This window comes from Ursus maritimus, unplaced genomic scaffold (genome assembly GCF_017311325.1).
Source record: "Ursus maritimus isolate PB19 unplaced genomic scaffold, ASM1731132v1 scaffold_4, whole genome shotgun sequence".
Classification (NCBI taxonomy): Eukaryota; Metazoa; Chordata; class Mammalia; order Carnivora; family Ursidae; genus Ursus; species Ursus maritimus.
The window spans coordinates 66,324,796-66,334,572 of NW_024426552.1; the positions used below are offsets into that span (position 1 = coordinate 66,324,796).

At 40.4% G+C, this 9,777-nt stretch overlaps 1 protein-coding gene across 2 annotated transcripts in view; it reads right to left on the reverse strand.

The window, feature by feature from the left end:
- ROPN1 (rhophilin associated tail protein 1) overlaps positions 1 to 9,777 on the reverse strand; it is a 29,869-nt gene that overhangs the window by 17,588 nt on the left and 2,504 nt on the right. The gene's annotated exons all lie outside the window — the stretch shown is intronic.

Below are 9,777 nucleotides of genomic sequence, written 5' to 3' on the forward strand. Positions count from 1 at the left end.
TATATAGGGTTTTCCCCTTTATCCATTATGTTTGAACCATCTCCGTGAGTCTGCTTAAGATCGCTTAATTGTAATGTGCTTGTTAGCAGTGATAGTCATTTGTGCATAAGTTTCAAATATGTAGTTCTTCCTTTCACTTAATTTGCTTATTTTTTATATTTTCTCCCAACAAAGAGGCACGTGTGCTTCATCATTATCATCACCACTTGCTCATTGTTTGAAATTGTGACTTGATTTATAGTTATTTATTCTTAGCTTTTGATGTAAAGTATTCAAAATCTGATTCTTAATGACATTTTGTAATGACATTGCTTGTTTACAGAAATAAAAAAGTTTCTAAAAACATATAATAATGGAAAATAATTTAATTGGTTTAGTAAAGGCGTTTGAAGCTCTTTAATATCTCATGAAAAATATTTTTCAAAATATTTCAACTCCACTTGATTATAACTAATTGTTTATATTCTTAGAAATCTAGCACTTTGGGGTGTCTGGGTGGCTTAGTTGGTTAAGTGTCTGCCTTCAGCACAGGTCCTGATCTCGGGGGTCCTGGGATTGAGCCCCGTGTTGCCCTGTATGGGGCTCCCTGCTCAGCGGGGAGCCTGCTTCTCCCTCTCCCTCTGTCTTTCCCCCTCCTTGTGTGCACACTCTCGCTTGTGCATGCTCTCTCTCAAATAAATAAAATCTTAAAAAAAAAGAAATTTAGCACTTTGATTATTAAATCATATTTTCAAAATTCTACCTTATTTATCAAATGCTTACTTTTTCAAAAATTTTATGTAATTTATTTTAAAATATTCATAAGAAAATGGACAACCTTATTTTCTCTGCAAATTGATTTGTTATGGTCAAAAAAGCCCATAGTCTCCTTAATACTTTCAATATACTATTTATTTTCCTACCATAAAGTATAATTTAAAATTAAGTAGTAATAATTTTTATAATATCTATTATTTTTAGGATTATTTCAAATTTAGATTTGTTTGATCTGATAATTTTTTTCTTTATCTGCCTAAATAACTTATTTCATGGAAAAGTTATCAAATGAAGAAAATGGTGCCAGGAAAATCATGCCAGGGCCTTAATAGAAAATGTCTGTATTAGATAGTTTCTTAAGAGGATAATTCTTTAAGTTTCTGGTCTCAGGACACCTTAAAAGTTATTGAGGACCCCAAAACCCTTTTGTTAATATGGTTATATCTATCAATATTTATCATTTTTGAAATTAAAACAAACATTTCTAAAAATTAATTTTAAAAAATAAATCCTTTACATAATAAGTAACATATCAATGAAAAATAACTATAGTTTCCAGAAACAAAAAAACCCTTAGAGAGGAGAGTGGCATTGTTTTACATTTTTTGCAAATCTCTTAATGTCTGGTTTAATAAAGACAGATTCTTATATTTGTTTTGCATTCAATCTGTTATAATATCACATATCATATAGCTTCTGGAAAACTCCACTGTATACTCTTAAGGGAAAGAGTGAAGGCATATCATGTCTTAGTATTATTACAAAAACAGTTTTAACTTCATGGACTCCTACTTCCCAAAGTCTCAAGTCGCCTGTAAAGTCCCTGAAACCACACTTTGAAACCAACTGTTTTAGGAAACCGTTTACAACAGTATTTACAACAGTAGGTTACATCAGACCAGATTCAAGAAGCTAATTAAAAGGTCCTATAATTAGGAACTAAAGCCAAAATGTCTCCCACAATTATAGGATAACTCATTTTATCAACCCGCCTGCGTAATGATCACACATTTGGGACCAAATGAAGCCTAGCAAATATATAAATGCTACTCTGGAATAATACTATTAGAAGACGCATCGATGACATTCTGTACAAGACTAATTAATCAAAGCGTTTCCTTGCAGAGTGGTGAATCTGCAGATGTTGTCACTGGGTTCAGCTGATAGCGCTAGTGAGAATCCCTGGAGAGGAATGCTTGGAAGAATATGGATTGTTTTGCCAAAAAGTACCAAAACAAACTACACAGGATGATGTCTGTGGAGTAGTAACTAAGTTCTTTAAAACAAATCAGATGTTCTAGATTATGCAAGCACAGCAGTCCCTGCCCTGGTGGGAAATCTGTGATGACAGGAAGGTGGGAAGGCTTTCCATCGTCTTTGCTCACCACGTTCTCAATGCCTGGGATGCAAGTAAGACATTGTTTTGTTCACAATGAGCTCTTGTCTGTAGTTCCCCTGTAAATGTGAATTCCACCTTAAAGGATGTTACTAATAAAATCCAAGCCGTTCTGGTTCCGTCTGTTTTCAGCTTTATGTGAAGAAACTATTTGCTGTTTCCTACCAAGGTACCTATCAAAGGAAAAGCTCTTTCTCTGGAGATTAGGAGCTAAAAGAAAAATTGAAAAAAAAAATGTCAATGATCTTTATTGCAGAGTTGTTGAGGAGAGTATTGTCTTCAGAAAATTGGCTTACTTGACATTTTTGAGCAGCAGAATGAATTAAATCAAAATCTCAAGGAGTGTGTGAAAATAAGTAGACTAACAATGCTCTTGGATTGAAAGGAAATGTGAGGTTACATGCAGTTCAGTGGGGAGTTTAACTGATATTCTAGCTTCAATCCTGAAGAAGACAAGCAGCAAAACATCTGTTAAGTGTCGCAGTATTTGGAAATACATGATATGAAAAAGTTCAAGCGCATTAGAAATCTATTCATGTAATCCCGAGAATTTCAAGGAAAGAAAGAAGGAACTAAATGGTCCAGATTCTGGTTAATAGTGAGAAAGGAGTTTCTGTCAATTGGAGAAAAATCAGTAAATACCCTTCTACTATTTGCCAAGACCCATCTGTGAGGCAAACTTTTCCACCGATGGCAGCTTTAAGAATTGGAAGAGAACATCATTTAAAGATTTTTGTCGGGAACCTCACGTATTCAACACAAAACTTGATGTAAAGCAAACTCATGATGAGAAAGCAAGCTTGACTTCTCTTTAAAAAATTTTAAAATGTTTATTTGGGAGTTTCATTCAAATTACACAGTTATATCTTTACTGTTACTCTGTATTCTACTTTTTATTATAATTATGTAATAAAAATATATTGAATTTTTGTATAAGCTCCCTATGAACTTCCCAATACCCTGCAGTTTACCCCAGCATGTGTATTACATATATTTCTTTGTGTGCTATGACCTCAAAAAGGTTGAGGAAGCTCAAGTCCTTCTGTTGAAAAGCTTTTAAATTTTCTTTCCGTGTCTAAGTTGCAGTGGTCTAAGATTATGTGCTACAGAAGAAATTCTGGTGGTTATTGAGATCAATTTCTAGTAAAAGCTGAGACTGACATAATTTAAAAAGAATGTTCATTAGAAAGTAAACTGTAAAAACACTGGTTGTTAAGGGAAAAATTAGTTTCTAGTTTAAATTGCTCACCTAGTGTATTAGAAGCCGGCGAGAAAGTTTGAGACAAATGAGCAAAGTGAACACATTTCTTCTGATTGCAGGGAAGTAGAACTCACAGAATATCCCACAGGCCAAAGGCACCTGGTACGTTCTAAAGAAAACAGGAGCCAAGGGGAAGAAGCAGGAACATCTGACTAATCACTAGCAGAAACTCCCTTACCGAGGAAGCATTCGAAGGCAGTGTGACTTTGCACATGTTTATTAACAGGAGTTGGGATTCCCTCATGAGAATTGAAATTGCTTGCTGGGTTGTTAAGGGGGGGGGTGGTGTTTAAGATTTCTGACACCTATAAAGCACCAAAGCATGAGCAAATTTTAAGATTGTCATGTGATTCTAAGATTGAGATCTGCTGAGTGAATTTGAAAGAACAGAAAGTTTCTAATCTCTTACTAATCAAATTTTATTTTATGAAACAGTAACGGCATAATAATCTTTACAATATCATCCAGTCCAGCGCAATCCAACCACACCTCACCTCTACCCTCAAACTCCTTCACTCCTGCTTCGGCCTGGCTTGATCTTTTCATTCTCACCAGGAAGATTCTATTTCTTACTTAATTTTCAGTGAATGACTTTCCGCCCAAGGCTGCATCCCACCCAACTATTGTCCTCACTTTCAGAACATGAAGCCTTTTCCTACCTGAGTGAGACCAAGGATGTCAGAATGAATCCACACTGCCATCCTTTGCCTACCTTAATCTATCTAAACACATTTTCATGCTTTTTTGCACGCCCAGTACTTTTTTTATATTATGTTATGTTAGTCACCATACAGTACATCCCCAGTTTTTGATGTAGTTTCCATGATTCATTATTTGTGTATAACACCCAGTGCTCATTACAACACGTGCCCTCCTTAATACCCATCAAGGGGCTAACCCATCCCCACACTCCTTGCCCCTCTGAAACCCTCAGATTGTTTCCCAGAGTCCAGAGTCTCTCATGGCTCATCTCCCCCTCTGATTTCCCCCCTTTCAGTTTTCCCTTCCTTCCCCTAATGTCCTCCATGGTAGTCCTTATGTTTCACATATGAGTGAAACCATATGATAATTGTCTTTCTCTGCTTGACTTATTTCACTTAGCATAATCTCCTCCAGTTTCATCCATGTTGCTGCAAATGTTGGGTAACCATCCTTTCTGATAGTTGAGTAATATTCCATTGTATATATGAACCACATCTTCTCTATCCATTTGTCTGTTGAAGGGCATCTTGGCTCCTTCCACAGTTTGGCTATTGTGGACATTGCTGCTATGAATATTGGGGTGCATGTGGCCCTTCTTTTTACTACTATATCTATATCTTCTGGGTAAATACCTAGTAGTGCAATTGCTGGGTCATAGGGGGCATGCCCAGTATTTTTTAAATTATATGTTAAATGTGTAAAAACTAAAGTGTGTTTGGGGTATCAAAAATTTCTAATCTGTCATGCCACTGCTGTTTGACTACCCAAAGCCTCGCTGGTTTCTCTTTCCTCCAGTATGGTTGCTCTGCAAGGGTCAAGCGCAATCTTCAGTCCACAGCTAGAGTTGGCAAATGGCCCCAGGGGAAAAAAATGGCTTGTGATCATCAGCTCACCCTGGAGGGGCTCCATGCCCTCCTGGAATTGTAATCCATCTAGTCCTCATTGCTTCTAAAGCTCTCCACTGTCTCTACAATGTTTTTAAACATGGATTTTCTAGGGGCGCCTGGGTGGCTCAGTCATGAAGTGTCTGCCTTCGGCTCAGGTCATACCCCAGGGTCCTGGGATCCAGCCCTGCCTTGGGCTCTCTGCTCAGCAGGGAGCCTGCTTCTCCCTCCCTCACCCCACCCCCCCTGCCCTGTTCCTGCTCTCTCTTGCTAACCCTCTCTCTCTCTCTCTCTCTCAAATTAATAAATAAATAAATCTTTAAAAAAATAAAAATAAAAATAAAATAAAGGAAGTTTGACTTACAATGTAGTTCAAGACCTTCAGTTTACAAACAAGAGAACTGATGGACAGAGAGGTGAAGTGATTGACACAGGGGAACAATTTATGTTGGAGCAGATGCAAGAATCTGGGTCTACACCATTGCTCTCTCCACACTATATCGTACTGCCTCCTTCTTTCTAAATAATGCACTGACACAGTATGGATTTTCTCTGGGACAACTCTCGTCTCAAATATTATGTCCTGCTGCCTCCTAAATCACTGAAATATCCTGGATATTCCCATTTGCATCATGAAAAGTACATTTTTAGCACATTGAAGTGGAACAAAAATTATTTGTCAGAGTATGTCCTAATTTTTTGTCCTGGAAATATGGTAATTGTCTAACTAGATTCCATACAGTTGCAAAGAATGGAAGGATGGCCAGTATAAGAAAGGCCTACGAGCAGTCGTTGCTCATTCATTATCTCATTTAATCTTCACAACACTGTATGGGGGGGGGAAGGTTCTAATATTATAATCATTTTCCCAATGCCAGGAAATTGAGGCTTAATTTTCCCAGGTAACATGTCTTAGCCACTCACATTATCACATCACGCTCAAAAACCTTTAGTGGATCTTCATTTCTTTTCTCATCAATGTGATGTCCTGTCTGACTTCCAAGTTCTCCACAATTCATCTTATTCATATTAGCTTTGCCTCTCCAACTTTATTTCACCGAAACCTGGAACATTTTCTATCCTGGGCTTAATCCACGGTCGAGCCAACCTAGCACTGGATGCCAACAGCAATATTGCTAAGAGCTGTCCCACCTGACCTTGTCCTTTTTTTTTTGAGCAGGAGTTTTTGGCTTTGTTAGCAGCAAATTTATCAAAATTGCTTATATATCATACTAATACCACCTCTTGGAAGTTATATGAGTTTCATGTATTTATCATCTCATGAGTGAACAGGTATCCCTTTTGATTTTTCTTAACTTAGCCATGCTCATCTTTTAAATCCCTCATGTTGATATCATGGTCCACAAGCCCAGGGACACCACCTACAGACTGCCATAGTAACTGTGCTCCCTATGGTTGTGCAACACGCCCCCTAATTTGGGGATCTGGTGTACAAACCTGGGGCCACCTTAACTCTGTCTTTCATTAGTTGATTAGCTTTTATTTCTTCAGAGTGAAATGTCAGAATATACTCCCCCCAATCATTTTCCTCCTTTTACTTGTCCTCCCTACTTCTGATTTCATCATAGCATTCCTGTGATTCAGAAACTCCAAGTGTGTGAGGGCTCTGAGGGAATGCACCATAGTTTTCAATATTTTTTTTTTCCTGTGTCCTTTACCATCCCTGGTGATGTTCAACATTGCTCTGTCTCTTCCAGCACGAACTGTCCTTCACAGCTAGGTGAGCTAGAATGCCCACAGAGCAGAGCGGGCTCTAGAGAAGCAGTGCTCTCGGCTGTTAGACAGGAGATCAGGATTCTGGTCCTGGGCCAATCTTTGACTAATTATGTGATCCTGAGCAAGTAATTAATCCATTTAAACCCTATGTATCAGGACTAGTGCTGAATACTGGGATACAGAAATGCATGAGTCATACACCCTGCCCTCCGAGAGCTCATAGGCTAGAAGAAGAGACTGATAGAAAAATAAGCGATTAAAATAGGATAAAGTGTTAAAAAGTCTGCGCTAGATATAGGAAAACAGAATCTCCCAGATAAGACATCTAACACTGGCAGGGAGGAGAAAGTCATCAGAAAATACTTCCCGATGGCATTTGAACAGAGACTTGGGGAAGCCTGGTTTGTTCGTAGCTGTATTCTTGGTCCCCGGAATAGTGCCAGGTACAGAGGAGGTACTCAGTAAGCCTCTGTTGACTGATGAGAGCAAGGAGGGAATTTTTCTGTGGCCAGGACTCCTTAGACAAAGGTGTGGAGGCATCAGAGAACGTGGCCAATTCGGGGAACTGCGGTAATTATGGGGGGCTAGGGTGGGCGGAGGCGGAGTAGTTACGCCTCTGCCTGGAACTACAGCCCGAGTCCAGAATGTAAAAGCCCTGGTCCGCTGTGCTGAGGCTGGAGAACTTTATCTTGAAGGCACAGGGAGCCCCTAGAGGATGTAAGCACTAGAGCCACACAATCAGATTTGGGTGTCAGTTTGACATGCCAGTTACCGATTTACTGCCTCTCAGCCCCAGATGTACCCTGCATTGCCTCCTCAGCAAAAAGGGCATTAGGTCCTTTAAATAGTTCTCCTTTGTCAGCATGTCAAAGTCTGTCAGTAGAGATACGAGAGGGGGAAAGGGTTTCTCTTGTGGGATCCTATGCTCTCTTTGTTGGGCATCAGGACCGTGCGGTCTCTGCAGCGCTGCAATCCAGCAGCAGCTTCTCCAGCCACTGGTCCCTGCAGTATGTGCCCTCCTGCGTGTCCGACTGCTGCCGGGGCTGGCAGCCAGCAGTGCCCATTGGCCACCAGCTTCCCCTGGCCCCTCTCTTGGGAAGCTTTGTAGCAGAGTGCTGCCACTGAGTTTGGGCAGAGAGCAATAATCACCCACGGTCATATTCTTCTCATAAATGGCTTCTTCGGCATTCTAGACTGTGGATTTTTGCCTGCCTGGCACCTCGGCAATTTCTCTACCATTCAATGAACTCTGGCCACACCCTCTTTGACAAGCTCTTGGGAGAGCAGCTCCTTCTTGGGTGATCTATCTCAAGAGGAGTGGTTGTTCCTTATATTAGTGATTCCTGTATACTTTAGATCTCTCTTTACATCTTACTAACCAATCTTCCATTACTCCAATCCCATTGTAGTTAAAAATTGTTTATGTTGAACTTTCTTTGTTCAGCTTATATATGATTTCTCTCTCTTTCTTGGACTCTGAAACACGCACTAACCGGTCAACACCTGCGTACATGGGCTGAGGGGAGTGGAGTGAAGCTTTAGGCAGGGAGCGTGGTTAAAAGAACATGGCAACACTTTTGGGAGCAACTCTTGAGAGCATCATTGCCTTGAGGAGTTGCAGTGGGGAGGGATAAGAAAGGCAGGAGCTATAGGACTTGGTAACCACTGTGGGAGGAGGAGAAAGGAATGTAGGGTGACACCCCACTGTTCAAGCTTGGATGAATGGGTAGATGGTGGCGCTGTGGTACATATGGAGAACACTGAAGGAGGGCAGGTCAGATTCTCCTTCCATGTTCCCTTTTACTCTCAGGAGTTCCATGTACTTTTGAGCCACAGAGAGAATCATAGACTCCTTAGGTTTAAGAGGGACCAAAGCCCAACTTCTCTGCCTTTGAGCAATATAGACCATTTGTTCACAGCAGATAAAAGAAGTGAGGAAAGGTCCATTTTATCTTAATAGTCCATGATTCTAATGCTTTATAAAGTGCTGGTAGGCCCTCCTCATTTATTTTTTCCAGGCCCCTACAACTCTTTAAAATTCAACAGATTTCCTTTTTTCGTGAAGCCTACATGCTTCCCAATGTGGAGTGGCAGATTCAACATGTATGTGTTGGGTGCGGAATAATATAGGTCTTATCAAATATGTAATATAGATATGTTTCTGGAATTGTTCTTTTAGTTTTATTGGTGTAGGCTAAATAGAGCTTCAGTTATATTAACAAAAAGCTGCAGTTACATGAATAAAAGTCTCCAACACCAGAATCTCAGAGGCAGTTTCTATGAACAGCTCTTGGAACCAAGGACCAGGGAATTGTATATACTTGTTCGGGCTTGGAATATGAGATGGTGGGTTTTAGACACATGATTATCCTTGCTTGGAATGAACCCCCCCACTTTTTCACATGTTCTTAGATCTCAGCTCAGCTTTCCCTGACTGCTTGTTCCATTACACCTTCTCTGAGTACCACTAACCTACCCCTCCTTGGCAGCACGTAGCTCAGCTCTAATTTTACAGTATCTGTGTAATTCTTCGATTAACATCTGCCACCCCCAATAGACTGAACTTGAGGGTAGGAACAGTCAGTTTCTGCTCACTATGGAATCCCCAATGCCTAGGCTGGAACACAGTCAGTGATCAATAGATATTAGGAATATGAATGATTGATAGCAGTTTTTAAAGTGTTACTCACACCCATTAATCCTCATGACAATCCCCCCATAGATATGGAAAAAAAAAAGTGGTGTGGCTAGTCTGGAGGGGGCTCTGATCCCAGAGTCTGTTCTGGTTTCAAATCACTGTCCTCTGTATACGAAATCATAAAATAGTAGCTCTGGGAACAAAATATACAGATAGTTTGGGCAGAGAGCAATAATCACCACGATCACATTCTCTGAGAGATCACAGCCCTCTCCTCTTGCTCTGTGAACAAGGACGGATTCGGAATCCAGATGGGCCCATGGGCAGGACTCTTCCCTCAGACCCGCGCAGCCCTGGGGGCGCTCACGGCGCTTCCCTCCAATCCACTTCCCCTCTAGGGTGG